General features: G+C 49.0%; 1 protein-coding gene across 1 annotated transcript in view; it reads left to right on the forward strand.

The window, feature by feature from the left end:
* LAMTOR3 (late endosomal/lysosomal adaptor, MAPK and MTOR activator 3) overlaps positions 1-16668 on the forward strand; it is a 103474-nt gene that overhangs the window by 62490 nt on the left and 24316 nt on the right. The gene's annotated exons all lie outside the window — the stretch shown is intronic.

Genomic DNA, 16668 nt, shown 5'->3' on the forward strand with positions numbered 1-16668 from the left:
TTGGCGGCAATCACCGCAGATCTGGAAAGCAAAGGTAACCTTTCACATTTAAGTTGCCTGCTTTTCATGCTTGTTTAGCGTGATTTCAATCCGTCATTTTTCTGTTCACATCTCTGGGACATGCATTATATGTATACGAGTGCTCATTAGAGTTAGCTCTATTTGAACCAATGCATATGTGCACAATTAAGTGTATAACACTCGAGGATGAGTTTCTTATTAAAGTATGTGCACAAATTAGGTGAGAGAACGAAGAAGAAACAAGAATTGACAATACCAATATGTCTGGTTTTAAAGGAATGTTGTGTAGTAATGTGAAGCATTACAGGTAAATAGCATGGGAATAGATATCTATTTCTAAGGAAGCAAATAACTGTAGGACAATATTGGTGTAGGTTAAAAGGTCGGGTGACAGTGGCACTGTCAAGCCATACCTAAATATCCATTTAGGTTAATGACTGTCCTCCTATCATCTGTGCTGCCGCAGAGAAATACAACATAAATTGTCTAGTTATCTAGACACTTTAATAGCATTCTAATGTCCTATCTGCCCCTTAATGTTCAAGTGCAGGCAGATGCACAAATAAACAAAAGAATCACCACTGCTTGGTTGGCAAGCGCACAACTTCTGCCCAATCGCAACATGTTCTCCTGATTCCCAACATGTGGGCACAGCCAAAGCCACTTTGTAGTGATGCTTACATAATTGTCCGGTACTGTGCAGTGAAGCTAGAACATAATAAGGGACTTGTCTAGTAGGCCAGACAATCAACCATGGATAATCATCTTAAAGAATTTAGTAATTTTAAGTTATTTTACACAGGGGATCCCGACTTTTTTTGTAACAGGTATTACTCCATTTCATGGGAATTGGGTAATGCAAAACAGTTAGTGTTTTCCCTGGATTACACAATTGCGTCAAAGTACATTGTTCCTCTTCTGTGTTTAGTCAAGTTCGTTATGATCTCAACTTTTAAATAGAGGAGCTAAAAAAAAGGTACAGAAGAGTAAACCGCATTCTAGTTCTTCTGAAGTCATTGGCAATTGGTGCTGTGCCGCAAAATTTGGACTCTTCCGATGTGTTAAATTGCGACTCCTGACAGACTATTCAGCAGTGGGGACATGACAACCTTGTTTGAATACGTTCAGTCTTTCTTTCTGTCGTTAATCTCTCCTCTTTCCCTTTAAAACTTCGTTGCATGATCACTTTGTTTAAATCTTTTTATTGTAATTCCAAGTAACATAATGCAAACATCATGCCAATTTTATGTTCTTATCCACGATCATAATATGTGGATAAATGCACACTCCAGGTGAAACAATAAGCAAATGCCCCCTAGGCTCAGTATCCATAACCATTCCGAGGGACTTCTTCATGGTCCAGCAGGAAGCACCTATGCCTTGATTAACTATTCCATTCAGTGTCTATGCCCTTGCTGGCTTTGAGTATTATACCACCTTGGCAAATAAGAATGTCTTTTCCATACGCCTCACACATAGCATACCTCAGTCTTCAGGCACTCCACTTGCTCCTTCGTGCTCATCTTAAAACGTTCCACTTATGAAAGTCTACCCACTGCGTCTCCATTGGTAAATTTATTTTCTATGTTGTCCACTTCTTTTCAACTTCCGTCATATATATTTACATTTGTTCCGTATTGGTTTCAAGGACTGCCACTCTTTAGTCTTTCATCAGTTTTTTAAAGCAAATTTGATTGTATTTTATCACACACTAAAACAGTGGTGACAGGGAGTCAAATTGCACCCCATGACAGAACCTCAGCCCCCCCCCACCGCATTACATAGTATATAACAAGAAGCAGAGAATAGGACGAGCTGGCTGCAGGGATGAACTGGTGTGGGGTCACCAGTTATGATGTGTGTCCAATAATAATAATACGGAGGATTGTTGTAAAGGTGTCAGTGGATTGGACTCAGTGGGGCAGTTAGTAGAGCATCTGGAACACACGTCGGAGGCTCCTGGGAAGAACTTGGAGATGCGTTGAGGGAGAGGCAGACCCAATGAAGCACATAAAGTTGGATCAGCTGATGGTGGGCGTTCCTTGGGACCTTTCTCGGATAGGCCAGGGCTCTGGCTCGTTTCTTTTCATGGAGGGCTCTTCTGAATTCCTCTTTCCTTATCTCCCTGAGTGCCTGAAGAGTGACCTGGGATTGCTCCATAAAGGAGCAAGCTAGCCAGCTGATCACCCTGCAGCCACTTCCTATAGTGTTAAGGGTGTGGAGAAGGAGGGGTGGTGGGTGGATATCTTCTCACTCTGAACCCCCCCTCCCCAAACAAATGTCATGGAAAGCGCCAAACACTTCTGCATTAACCAGGAACTGGCCTTCATGGAGGCCACTTTGGTCTCTCAGGGCGGCGAAGGGAGGAAACTGCCCACTCTGGAACAAGTCCCCCAATGTGGCTAGACTGGCCTGAGTCCAGGGGTGCAGCTGGCAGGCAGTAATGTAGCCAGCCAGGGCCTGTTGACCCAGTAGAGGAATAGCTGGTGCATATGGGGCTGTGGAGCAGATGAGCTACAGCGCCCTGCGGAAGCATGTAAGTGCCAAATGAAGCAATCTTGAGGAGCACGGTGGGTTTCCGGTCCCGGGAATCAGTTGCCGGAGCAAGGATGCTATGGACAGTTGAGGGTAAGAGGAGCTTGTATCCTCCAGATATCTGCCCGCCAGCCAATACGTAGGCCACTGAAGCTGGATAGCTAGACAGTAACACTCAACAAGCATTTGCAAAGCAATGGGTCTCGCATTTGCTTGAGTTACAGTGGCCCTATATATAACTAAAGCACTTCCATTTACCTTCTTCCTCTATCTGCAGCCAAAAATGAAATTGTTGCCATTTAGCATCCTAATTTAAGTCTGCCTTGCTAATTCCAATAGAATATCACTTTCACCACCCTACCATCCGAGCTGCCGGCCAGCTAACACAATTCCCAAAACAAGACAGCCACAGAGGAGTAACAAGAGAAATAAACTAGAAGGGTCAACCAAACATATCAGGAGTGTTCAAACAGTCAAAGTGTAGTAAGGATGTTAAGTTGGCATGAGTCATGGTCATAATTGCAATAAGGAGATTTAATACAATTTATACAATTGTCATGTAAACCCAATAAAAACCTTTAACAGAATACAACATTTGGCATAAGACTGTAATGCTTAGAACAGCCCCCAGAGGACACCACAATGAAGATAGCATTTGTAAGAAACATGGTCATGTTACCATATAGTTAGCCCCTAGAGGGTGTAACCACATGAAAAGAAAATGTCTGAAAGTATTGCAGTGTGACCATATATTTAGCCCCTAGAGGGCGTAATGCTTTACACATTTTCAGGGCCAGCAGGCCTACTGCATAGATATTACAAACAAGACTCTTAAAACACAAACTACTCTCAGCTCTAAAACATGTTCCAGCCATGAGAGTGGTTAAAAAGACACTGAATGCAGGGAGGGGTTATTATTTTGGGGTCCCCAGTAACGTAGTGTGGGGACCCAGAGATGATCTAGACAGAACAGGTTGTGGTGAGCGCTTTGAAGGTGGTCCCATTGTCCTAGGACAACCACAGACTAAGTTATGATCAAAAATGTTTTGTAAAAGAAAGCCCTGCAAAGAATTATGAGACATACTGTAGTGTGTTGACTGCAATGCTCAGCACAAACAGCCCCTAGAGAACACCACAATGAAAGTATATCATTTCTAAGTAACATGGTCATTAACCATGTAATTAGCCCCTAGAGGACATAAACACACAAAAATAGAATGACACAAAGGAATGTATTGCAACCATACATTTAGCCTGTAGAGGGTGTAGTGCCTTACACATTTTCAGGCCTCCTGCAATACTAAGGCCCTTAGAACACAGACTACTCAAAGCTGTAAAACAAAAGTTCCAGCCATAAGAGAGCTTAAAAAGGGACTGAATGGTGGGTGAGGTTATTATTTTGGGGCCCCCACTAACCTAGTGTGGGGACCCAGAGATGACCTAAACGGAAAGAGTGAGTCAAATCATGCAGAACGTTTTGGTAGTGTCCCATTATCCAGGGGCCACTGCAGGCGAAGTTATGGACAAGAATGTTATGAAAAAGAATGCTCAAAGAGTAATGGGGTGACTTTTCCAGAGTGCAGTGAATATTGTAGTATTGACTCTCCTGCTGTGCCGGGAGATCCGTGTTGCGGATTTCTGTGTTTTTTTGTTTTTGTAAAGCATTTATCAATTCTAGGTGTTTTTTGGAAAGCTATGGAGCTCGAAGGGGAGAGCTAAAAGAAATTACTCTGATTAGTTAACAGTATGAACAATCTGACCAGCACTCCAGTACCACCAATAGAGTTTGCGCTGTGAGCGATATGAGGGCGATGGCTGTCATGAAGCACAAAAGGGAGAGACAAAAGAAAAAAATAATTCACCCATGCTGAAGTATATTGGCAATCGTGCAATTATCCATGTATCGGGGTCAATCTGCAAGGTGGTAACAAAACCGCCCTAAGGCGGGACAAAACGTAAAGCTATTACCAATCACATCAAGGGATTTTCGAAAGGCAAACCCACGATTGAGTGAAAGTGATGGACGTGAGGTGGGCGTGGTTAAAAGGCCACAATACTTACAATATGTCAAAGCGCTTGCACGCTTGATCTAAAAATGGGGGTATCGGGGTCACCCGGTTAGGGAGAAGTTTTAACTTTGACAATCCTATGCCCAACACAACCTTTGCCATATAAAATCCCACCAAGAGGGTGTGCAGTCCATGAAAAGATGTATGAGGAAGAGTGATTAGGAGGTTTGCAAAGTAGTAAAGTAGATGGGGAAGACTTACCATCTTAGAGACTGCAACCATACCTTGCAACCCTCCCCACCACAGACAGCAGGAGAGATCTCCAGAATGTCACCTGGAAGGGATGGCCATCAGCATTGCCATCAGGTTTGCGAAAGAAAGTGGGTTTTCAGCAGATCAGACCCTTCTTCAAGGTCAAGGTGTGTCAGGGGTATTGCCAAAGACAGGGGGAGCATGCCTGATTTGTGCCAGCTGACCTGGAGGCCTGAGAAATCACTGAACTTGGCTAAGAGCTGGGGAGCAATTACCACCAATGTCTTTGAGATGAAAGACAACATCATTGGCATAAAGGATGGAGTGTGTAGTGTCCCGGAGGTTATGCCCCAGTTCCAGGCCTGAGTCTCCAGGCGCTACATTGGTAGGGTGATGAGAAGAGTGGAGTAGGGGTAGTCCTGCGTTGTTACCTTTCCCCACCTTCAAAGATCTGGACAGCTTTTTGCCATAATATACAATAATAGTTGGGGCTATGTAGAATAGGTAGATTAGACGGGTGAGGCTGGGTCTGACACCAGTCTGTTCCAGTACCCCGAAAATGAAGTCCCAGCATAGTATATGGAGGTCCAAGACCAAAGCAGCTGCCCTGGGCCAGGAACGGCGCACAGCCTCCATGACCATGTAGAGGCAGCAGAGATTAAGGGGTGTGTTTGTGCCAGAAACAAACATGTTCTGCTCTGTGTGAGTTAGGCAAGAGAGAGTTTGATGGAGGCAATCAGCCAGGACCTTGCTAAAGGTCTTGTAGTCCATGTTTAGAATGGCTAATTGACGATGTGATGCAAGCTCGGTCTGGCCTTTCCCAGGTTTTGGCAGGGACACCAGGGATGCCCTGTGCAGGGTGGCAGGTAGGGAGCCCTCCCTGGCAACTGTGGATAACTTGGGGGCAGATGGGGGAGGTTTGGATGCCAGCAAAAGTTTTCTGTAGGGAGGCTGTCCATCCTGGGGGTCTTCCCCCACCACCAGCCCACTACTGCCGCGTGAATCTCTTGTTCTGTAATGGGCCTTCCAGGTCACCCCTCTCCTCTAGGGCGAGGTGGGGGGAGCATCACCATCACCACCAGATAGCCCCCTATCGATGCCTCTGAGATCTCAGTGGTAGCATAGAGGGCAGAGTAGTAGGCAATAAAGGCACACGGAATCTCATTCTGGGTATGGAGAAGAGTGTCCAAGGAACTGCAGACCAGTACTGTCTGTGGGAGGCGAGAATCATTGTTAACCAACCATACTAAGAGACGGCTGGATTTATCGTCCTCAGAGTGTGTGCGAGACGTGTATCCTGTATAGTCCAGACAGCGCAGGCGTTCCAAGAGTTGGGTCTTATGTTCCTGAAGCTGTGAAAGAAAGGGGCGCAAGGTGGTGTCTCCAACCGCAGTTTGTTCCCTGTCTATTTATTTTTCCTCTGAAGTGTCCAGTTCTCGGAGCAGTGCCCTTCATTCTTCTGATAACACCCCAGAGCAGAAGTCCCTGACTGCCACCTTGAAGGCCTACCAGTCACCGAAGGACGAAGTGGCTGAGCCCTTGTTACGCTCAAAGCAATTGACTAGACAGTCCAAGACTGCATACTGGAAGACTGGTTCCTCAAGAGTGGAAGGTTGTAAGCACCACGTGGGAATGGGGGAAAGCAGCATCCCCCTAATGCACCCCCACTGTCAAGGGCTATGGCCAGATAGTTCTCAACCCAGATGGTCCAGGGAGGATATGGATGAAAACTACTCCAAGGAGTCAATCAGCCCCAGTCTAGGCAAGCATAAAGGGGTAGTAGTATGAGTAGAAGTGGTGCCCTGGTGATGATGTCGCCAAATATTCACCAAGGACCATTGGCGAAGCCAAGCTGACAAACTCCAGGCATTAGCAATGGTTGGGATGTTCGAAAGGGGTCAATGGGAATGGTTCCAGGTGGGGTCCAGGATACAGTTAAATTCTTTGGTCCAAGTTGGGCACATAAACGCTGGCCAGTAGTAATAGGGAGCCTTCCAAGACCACTTCCGGCAGTACGAAGCAGCCCTCCGGGTCTGTCTTCTAGGACACCACCCTTTAGGGTAATCCAGCCGGCACCCAGATTGGTGTGCCCTGGGCAAAGTGGAGAAGTCAGGGGTGAAAATGTGGCCCCTCCGTTGCTTCTGAAGCCAGAGCCCCTCAGTTCTGGAAATGTAGGCCTCTTCTGGTAGGGCTATGGACTCCCCTGCATCTAAGGTAAGTGTGTGTTTTATATCGTTTGGAGGCGGTGTGCGTGCCCCATTTGTTCCAAGAGATGATCCAAAGCAGTGAACCGCCTGTCATCCTATATGGAGCAGTCCCTCCTGATGTTCCAAAGGGAGATGTCCAACCCAGGGGATAGCAGTGTCAGGAAGGCATCCAGTGGTGGATTGTGGAAGGCGGATGGGCATAAGGGCCACTTGGGAGGGAAAACAAACCGGGTCAAACCATAATAACAAAAACCGAATACCTCGAGCAGGGGACACAAGGTTGGCTGCCCAAACTGTTGAGGGGGGAGGGGCATGGTGAAGTGGGAGAAGTTGTAAAGAGCAGGCAATGTTCCATAATGCCGGCTAGCGGGGGGGACGATGAAGAGATAAATGATATTGTGAGAAGTCTGCTTTGGAACCCTGATGAGTAATGTCGCTAGTCCGAGGGGACATGGGAGTCTCTGCGGGCAAATCAACCCTGACTACCCTCTCCCTGTGTCCCCCCCAACCCACAGGTTGCCAGCAAATGCATCACACCCACAGAAGGGCATTACAGTAACTCATTGGCTTGTTCACCCTGGGGAGAGGGCGAGCCTTGTTCCCGTGTGTGGGGTTGATGCGAAGTCCTCTGTATCCAAGCCCTCTGAGAGAAAGCCAGAGGAGACCCCTGGAGGGTTGCAAAAAGTCACTGCCGTAACAAGGGCCGAGCTCTGAATGCTCAGGACCTGGTCTAGTGAAGAGGTTGCCCGCAAAGATGAAGGTCCATCTTTGGTCCCTTGAGGGCGAAGACGTTTGGACGATGTTGCTCGGCTCTCATTGGGTCTGGGTTGATGCCTGTCTTTGGTCCGGGAATACGAAAATCTTCTGGTTAACTTTTAGAAGCGGCTCCGCTTGGCAAGCATGCTTAAAGATGGCATCTCGATCCTTTACGTGTAGGAGTTTACTACTGTAGGGCGCAGAGGTGCACCCACCGGAGGACACTGAGCCAGCAGATGTTGAGCGCGCTCAATTGAAAAGAACAGTGTGAGAGTATGAGGCGGTACCAAGTCCTTGAACCAGGACTTTAGATAGTCAGCCATGTTTGTGCCCTCCAGCAGGCTCCCCACTCTAATATTAATACGCCAGGTTCAACACTCTACATCCTCTGCATGGTCTTCAAGGAATCCTACTTGTTCCTTGATGTTCAGGAGCTGTCCAAGGTGTGGTGTTGCAATTCTGCGATCCCCTCTCAGAGAGTGTGAGCCTCTTGGCGATGGCATCCACCTTCACCTCCAGCCAAACCCTGGAAGTCTTGATCGTCTACAGAATGGCCTCCAATTTGTCTGAGCAATCCCAATGTGGTGGATGACGTGAGTGCTTCTTGTAAGGACGGTAGAGTTCCAGGCCGCTGTTTGGTGCACACCATGGTTGCAGTGCATGGGGTCAGTGGTAGGTATTCAGAGATTGGAGCAAGCAAGAAGATCATGCCAGCTTACTTCTGATACTCGTGCATCAAGCCACGGAAGGGAGGCAGAGCAGTGGGAGTCGCCAGGTCTCTGGCCATGCAGCAAGCAAACTATGGGCCCTTGCGATCTGTCCCGTGAATGGGCCCAGAGCAGCACCAGCGATAATCAGGGTCTGCAGCCATATCCACAAGGCTCCCAATAGGTCATACCCTGCCAAAATAATGAGTCTCTAGGGCCCCCATCACCTTCTCTGGCTTGGATATCCACTGGTGGCAAGGAGCAGTGTTGCTGCAGTCCGGCTAGATGCACCCCATGGGGGTCGCTGCAGGTGCAGTGGGCTGCGTGAAAGTTGCCAGGAGTCTGCAGGTAGGATGCGCCATCTCCAGGCCCAGGGGCACACTGTCCAGTCCCAACAGGAGAGAGGGCCACCTCTGTCATGGCTTGGGCCATACCACTGAAATGGCCCAGAGAGGTGCACAGCACCATGGCAAGGGTCGGGGGCCATACCAATGATCACAGGTCACATGGCTCATCAGGGCCACCACCACCTCCCTCTGTATCTGTGCCGCTGGAGTCCAAGGGAAGGTGTTGTCACAATCCCGGCAGATGTGTTTCAGGGGCCCCCTGGAGGTGCCATGTGTTGAGTGAAGGAAGGCAGATGTCTTTCCAGGTATCTGCACCCGTGGGGTCTCAGGGGAAGGAGTTGTCACAGTCCAGGCAGATGTGTATCTAAGGGGGGGGGGGTCCAGGTGCCAAGGGTTACGTGGAGGAAGGCAGATGGCATTCTGGCATGGCCAGCTACACCTAGTCTCAACAGAAGGTGACACTCCGTTGTCTTGCTCAGAGCCCAAGGCTCCGGGGAGAGAGATGTGGCTACGCACCAGAAGCAGCAGGAGTCATTGCACAACAGCGGATGTCAAAGTCCCCAGTGAAGAGGCCCATTGGGGTGGAGTCCTTACAACCACAGGGTGCGGGGAGAATATTCCAGCTCATCCATATGTTGAGGTAAACCCAAAGAATGGGTGTGGCCTTCACGTGGATGGCCCAGGAGCGATTGACCTGGTGGCTCTACCCTGAGTGGAAAAACAAGGGCAGTCGTAGGTACCCAGAAGTTTGGGGAAGTCACCTCTGCTGGATTCTGGACTGGTGGTCCCCTGAGTCAGAGAAGGAGTCAGATTAAGGAGCCAGCAGCTCTTGTCTCAGGCACCCGTCATTTTGGCCTCCTAGGGCACGCTACCTCCATTTTATCAAATTCTGTATGATTTTTTTCTTTCCATGGCAACTAAAAACTCTCTCCTTTTTTCAGCTGCCTCCATCATCATCGGAATGCCATTCTACGTTCACTAGAAATCTCCTTTAGAAGGAGTATTCAGGAGGAGGAGGCGGTGCATCCTTAATATAACATAACATAACGTGTATTTGTAAAGCGCACGTTCACCCGTAGGCCTCTTGGCACTGAATAACAGATGTTTATTGTTACCCAACTATTGTGTACCTCCAAGATCATTTGTGACATGTTAGAGCAAACCTCCTCGCCCCAAAAGCGAGAGAGGGTAGAGCAGTGCCAAAATGTGTGTGCCAAGTCCCTGGGAGCAAACCCACTTTGCAAGCAGGCACCATCCAGAAGGAAACCCATACACTGGAGCTGAGCCCTGGTGTAGTATGTGCAGTGGCGAAATTTTAACTGTATGTGTCGAAAGTGTGAGGCTATGACTTCCTCCTTGGGTACCTCCAATGCCTCCCTCAAATCATCATCCTCAAGCTCTCTTAAGTCCCTTTCCCAGGCCATGCGCACCACCTTCATCAGATCCGGCAAATTACTTAGCAGCATTTTGTACGTCTGAGATCCTTTTGTGTTCTGTCATATCTATCAGGAGGAGCTTAGCCTCAAATGACAAACTCCAGAATTTCTGGAGTCGCCCAGAGCATAGGTGCCAGTGCATGGCGGAAGTGCAGGTATAAAAAAAACTGTGAGGTGACGGGCATACTCCTCCTGCAGTTCCTGAAATGATTTCAATATCCCGTTGTCCAAAACATCCCTCAGAGTCGAAATCCCCATAAGATATCCTGCTGCGGCCCTGCAGGGTTTCGCAACCGGCAGAAGTCGGCTTTCTCTGCAAAGTGGCGTATCTAGTGTTACCCTGTCCATCCAGTCAGTGGCTTTCTTAGCCTCCATCCAAGCCTCCAGCACCACTCAAGCCGCTGGGGGCAAACCCCCATGGAGCACCCCCATACAGCAAATGTGGCAGTCCTGTAGCCCTCTCTTTGAGAGCGTAAGCCAAGTCTGTGAACCCCCCGAAGTACAGGCAGATGTCAGGTGTGGCTATACCCTCTTCGAACACTGATAGACAGCAATTCTCCAGGGAAATGCCCAAGACCCAGTTTCCCCAAAGCAGTCTTCGCAATCCTGCATTCACCTTCTTAAAAAAGGGTTCAGTGACTGGAAAGAGGTGAATTCGTAGATGATACAGGTAGTGCTACCATCTTAAAGATGGCCGAGCAACCCAGCAGGGACAGCGGAAGAGCTGTCCAAAACTTAGTCCCTTTCCAGCCTCTCCAGCTGTGGCACCAAGTTCTTCTCAAAGGAGCGCTGTGCATCTCTGGTGACAGACACCTCCAGGTATCGAAACTCGTCAGGTTGAATCGATAGTCCGAATACCCATGCCATATCAGTCGGGCAGGAGACTATAGGGTAAATCGCTGACTTCCGCGGATTGATACGGAGTCTGGAGTATGTACCAAACACATACAAGACTTTCAGTGCCCAAGACTCTGATGAGTCTGGATCTCCCAGGTTTCGAACACATCATCCACATAAAGCGATATACTGTTGCTTACCATGTCATCCCACTGGGAGCCTCTAAACAATGCATCAACGTGCACCCAGGGAGCCAATGGCTCATTCACAACTGCAAATAACAATGGAGATGGGGGCAACTCTGACGGGTGCCCCTCATCACTGGAAACCAGTCAGAGACCACCCCCCCATGCGCACTCTGGCTCTAAGGTCTGTGTATATGAGTCGTACATAACTGAGAAACCTGGGGCCACACCCAATCCGCTCAACCAGGGCAAACATATATGCCCAGTCGATAGTCGAAGGCTTTCTGAAAATCTATTGACAGCAAGGCTCTATGCTCCCTTATTGACTTGCTTAAGGCTATAGCGTTGTACATGCTTCGTAGGTTGTGTTGTGTGGCCCGTTTTGGCATAAACCCAGACTAATCCAGCTGGGCCAGGTATTCAGTGACCATTCCAGGCAGTTTGCCAACACTTAAGCCCACACCTTCACCTCGGTATTCAATAATGAGATGGGATGGAAATCCTTGCAGCGTATGCCAGCCGTTTCCATCTTAGGCAGTACTACACTATCTACTGCTCTAAGGTCTGGGGGTAACTTGCCTTTCTTCAACACCTCCTGAAACATTTCCATTACTGGCTGGCCCGCCTGCAGCCACACTAAGCACCAGTACTTGGGTGCAACTGAGCCAAGACTGCCCTCAATTCCTCAGCAGTGATGTCTGTCTCCAAGGATAGGGACCAGTAGGTTCCGTACAAATTGGAATGGGTCCGCGTGCGGGCTCATCTTGAACCATTAGCTCACTACCCACCACTCACGAGCCATCCCGCAACTACAAATATGGCACTGGAACCGGCCCCAACCTGGGTGTGCATAGCCAATGTAAAGTGCTGCTAACTTTATCACCCCATTGATAAATTCTACTGCATGTGGCCTTCCAATCTACCCACGCTTCCTGTGTTAATATCTGCCATAGCAGGATTTGTGTGTAGTGAGTCACGTAAGAATTCCTCTTGTCCTGAGGTAGCAAAGTGACTCTCCAAGTCTAGGATGTGCCCTTCCATATCCTGGACGTTCTGCTTACTCCTATTCTTATGGCCTTTCGTTTAGCTAAAGATTTGACCACTCATGGTGGCCTTTTGGGCTTCCCATAGCACTCCCAAGTGCACAGAGCCCTAGTTGTCCGGGAAGAATTGTTCACTTTGCTGCCGGCACATTTCCCTGAAATCATATTGTTGCAGGTACCATCTATCCAGTCTGTACCCAGTTCTCGCTCCTCTCGTTCCCCAGGACAGTCCGCTCCACCGACAAATGATAAGACAAACCCCTTGCAAGAAGTCTAACCTCCCTCGCTCTATGACACTCCCCAGCAGGCATGAAAAAGTGATTCATTCTAGAAAAGGTCTTGTGTGCACCGGAGTAGAAAGTGTAGCCCCACTCAGTTGAGTGGTGCATCCTCCACAAATCTACTGGATTCATATTACACACGAAAGTCGCTAAATTTGTGGGTCCATCCCCTGCCCCCCAAACCGTGGGGCGATTCATACATACATCTCACACACACCTTTGAACCTCACTGCCCCTCCCCAAGATCCACGGGGCTTCCGACATCTCTTTTAATAACTCTCCTAGTGTAGCTAGAAAGCCCATTGTGAGTGGGGCCAGAGCATAGATTCTGCTTATTGAGACAGGCAGGCCCTGAAGGACTCCAGTGACTGCTACGTAATATCCCAGATCATCTTTCCAAGTTTGTGTGATTACCAGTGGAATGTGCTTTCTGATTAGGATGGCTGTGCCCCTGGAGCCCCTAGGAAAGCCTGCATGATAGACCTGGGAGTACCCCCTATGTGCCAGGAATTGACAATTATTGCCCATCAAGTGCGTTTCCTGAAGGAGAACGATGTCCGCCTCAGTTCTCAGTGCAGACCGGAGAACCGCTCCTCATTTGATTTTATCTATCCGTCCATTTACATTCAATGACGGCATCCTTAGGGTATTCAGCATGATGGGGACTGCCGTAAGAAGATATACCTAAACGTTATGCTTGTAACTGTCGAAGAAATGCATTGTTTCTGTGCTGCAGTCGTCTAGCCCATAAATAAAATACAACCCTGTCAACAACCCATCCTCCCCCAGTACCCCAAACTCCCCAGGGACCTAGCCAGCTGGGCTAAACAGTGATAAACATCACCCCCTGCACTGAACCCTCCCTCCCAAACATTTGACCCAAACATAGCGGAGAACTTGGCTATCTTATTTGTACACCAAACCCCCCCAACCCCCAAACAAACTCAGGAATCCCTCCATGCCACACTTGACTTTCTTTCGGCAGTGCCCAGTGTTCCATTAGGTCTGCCCAGGTTCCCAGACCAGCCGGAGAAGTGGCCACATCTTTCTTTTCTCCAACAGGCCAGTGTTTCAATGAGCGAGCCCATCTCCCCCCCTCTTCTGTGGTCACTGATGCAGCGCCATCTGCACTCCCTTTGCGCCTCATTGTTACCATCACCTTGCGCCTAGGTTTGCGAGGATGATGATCAGGGAGGCTGTTCCTCTATCCAACTCCAGACCGCCTCTGGTGTGTCAAAAAAAGGATTTGCCTTGGAATAGAACTTTTAGGCGGGCCGGGAATAGTAGCATATGAGTGAGACCCATCGCCCTCAACTTAGTCTTGGCCTCCAAAAAGGAATGCAGCTTCTGTTAAACTTTCAGCATGTAGTACAGGAAGATCCTCACTGGAGTGGATTGGAACATAAAGCGCTCCGCTCGTCTTGCCACCCTGAGGACTGATTGCTTGTTTGCGTAGTTGTGAAGTCTCACAATAAAGGGCCTGGCGGGACAACCACTGGCAGCCTAGCCGTTAGGATCCTGTGTGCGCTCTCTACAATGAAATACGCCAAAATGTCTTCTTTAGGAACCCAGGTCATCAACCAGTCCCACATGAATTTAGTAGGGGTATTGCCTTCTGGTCCCTCAGGAATGCCCACCACTCTCAAAATATACATCTGGACAGTCCCTCCGCGTCCTCAGCTCTAGCCTCAAGTTGACTCGCCAGTCGTTGCAGTTTCACCAGCCGTTCTTCACGTGATTTAACTGTTTTCTCCATTTCTGAGAGACGCCTTCCACCTCCTTGACTGTATGTGTGGTGTTGCAGAGATCTGTCTGATCAAAGCTAAGTCCACCTTATTTTTTCCCCATCTTTCCCTCCATGGTGACCTTCAGATCATTAATTGCCTGCAAGATAGCCACCATCTGGGTGGCGTCCTCCGATGTCGGGGTCTCGCCAGCCGCTCCCCCTTCACCCCAGGAGATGCTCTTTTTAGCATATTTGTCACTCTCTTGTTATGCAGCTGTGGTGACGCTTTATCCCGTACCATGATAGATACAAGTGCGCCGCCTAAGCACCTTGCCTGCTGGACATCTAAAAACGATATCTGCCCACCAATCTGTGTGTCACAGCAGCCGCTGACCAACATGTCCACAGGGACCCCCATGTCTGTGGCAGTCACCAAACGGGAGGGGGCTGGCGGGATGCGCACAATCTTAGATCCTTGATCTTCCTAGTTGGCACAGCAAACAACATAAGGGAGAAGTGCTCGCCATCACAGAGGAGCTCTGTGTGCACAGGCCTCCCCAATATTCCTTCTCAGAGCAGACGTTCCCGACCACAGTCGAATTAACCTAAGAGCGCTAACATAGGGCCAGGTCAGCAGCCAATCAGGCAAGGTTTTGTCTTGCACTGCGTTGTTCAATATAATGCCATGGCAGTCCTCACTGGCCGAGCCAGGCCATGAATGGCTCGAAGGGTAAAGATGCACCCAGCGCTCGTCAGAACACTACAGCAATCAGTCTAGTGCTAATTAAAAGTGGCTTTACTAGCAGGTCCTCCTCCGCACCATGTCGCAGCCATGCACTCATCGCCCAGATATAGTTTCTGGATCAGCCAGTAGTCTGGTCAGTCCATATCATTTAAGCAGGCCACAACTGCAGGCCCCAGGCATCTACAACAGACCTGAGCAGGAAAAGGTCCTCAATCATCGGGAGCGCTGCCACCATCCTGGGGTCCTCTGCACCACTCCCGTCTTCAGGGCCGCCAGCCGTTGTGGGTAACAATGAAGAGGGGGATTCGGTTCCCTCTCCAGTGCTATGTAGCCCCTTGTCACAGGTCCGCTCAGAGTTGCGCCCCTGCCCGTCTGTCACTAGCCAGACAGGTTCTGCCTTGTGTGGGTGTGATGCTGCCCCGGGGCCTCTTGCTGTCGGGTGCCAATTATGAGCCGGGCTCACCTCAGACTTCACAGGCCCGACCTGCCTCATCGCAGGCCGGACCACTGTCCCTCTCAAAAGCAGGGAGCTGAGTAGTCCATCCCTCACAGGCTGCGATCTTCCTCCCGCGATCTTCCTCCTGCAGCAGAGACACCGCCACCAACCTCGGGTCCCTCAGGTACTCCTCCCTGTGGAGTCTGCATGGCCTCAGCATTCATTGTCACAGGGGGTGGCACTGAGCCTGGCCACACCTTACCACTGGTCCTCTTTCCGGAGGCCGATTCTCGCTGCCAAGACCCTTTGTCAGGCAGCTGGGGTCGGATCAGAATGCGCGCTGGTCAGGATCAGGATGCCTCTTCTTTGCCCTCAATTCTGCGGAAGCCCAGCCCTCCTCAACAGCACGGGCCCTGGCTCGCCCCAGTGCTGTAGTCCACACTCTCACTAGGTGCCAAATTAGAGGGGTGAGGGCCAGTAAACAACTCCTCCTCCCCCGGCTTAGCAGAATGCAGCAGAGTTGGTCCCCTAGTATTCCAACAGATATTATAATGGATGGCGGTGGATAAGGTTGTGAGACCGCATGAGCTTCACAAACCTGCGTCTATCTTACTTGGCGGTTAGCCACACCCTAAATTTACACTTTTGATTAAGTTTACTTCTTTTCGGTATTCACAAACTAATAGTGTAAGTTACTAATAAAAAACAAATTAAACAATAGTAAGTTCAGCACTACGTATGGCAAACCACTGGTCCTGCAACCCACTCCCATAGAAAATAATGAAGGTAGGGACTTAATACAAAAGTGTAAGATACTACAAAAGTGCAGTTTGTGAATAGCACTTTGTAGTAAAGTTTGGACTACTACTTCAGTAGTACAACAAAACATACTTCAGAGTGCAGTTTGTATATCAGGCTCTGAGTGTTCTCAGTTTGAAATGAGCCCTGGCAATTTGGCCCATTTTCTAGGTGGAAGAGGGCAAAGCTATGGCGTGACCAATGAAGCTTGGTCTAATTAGGGACAACCAGTGACTGCACACCCATGATACCCGCATGATCAATTTAGGATGTGTTCCTTTAAATCTTAGGTTAAGGACGTCTAGCTTCTTCTGAAATCTTACCATTTCTTCTCAGCCCCAACTATT

Source organism: Pleurodeles waltl, chromosome 1_1 (genome assembly GCF_031143425.1).
Source record: "Pleurodeles waltl isolate 20211129_DDA chromosome 1_1, aPleWal1.hap1.20221129, whole genome shotgun sequence".
Lineage (NCBI taxonomy): Eukaryota > Metazoa > Chordata > Amphibia > Caudata > Salamandridae > Pleurodeles > Pleurodeles waltl.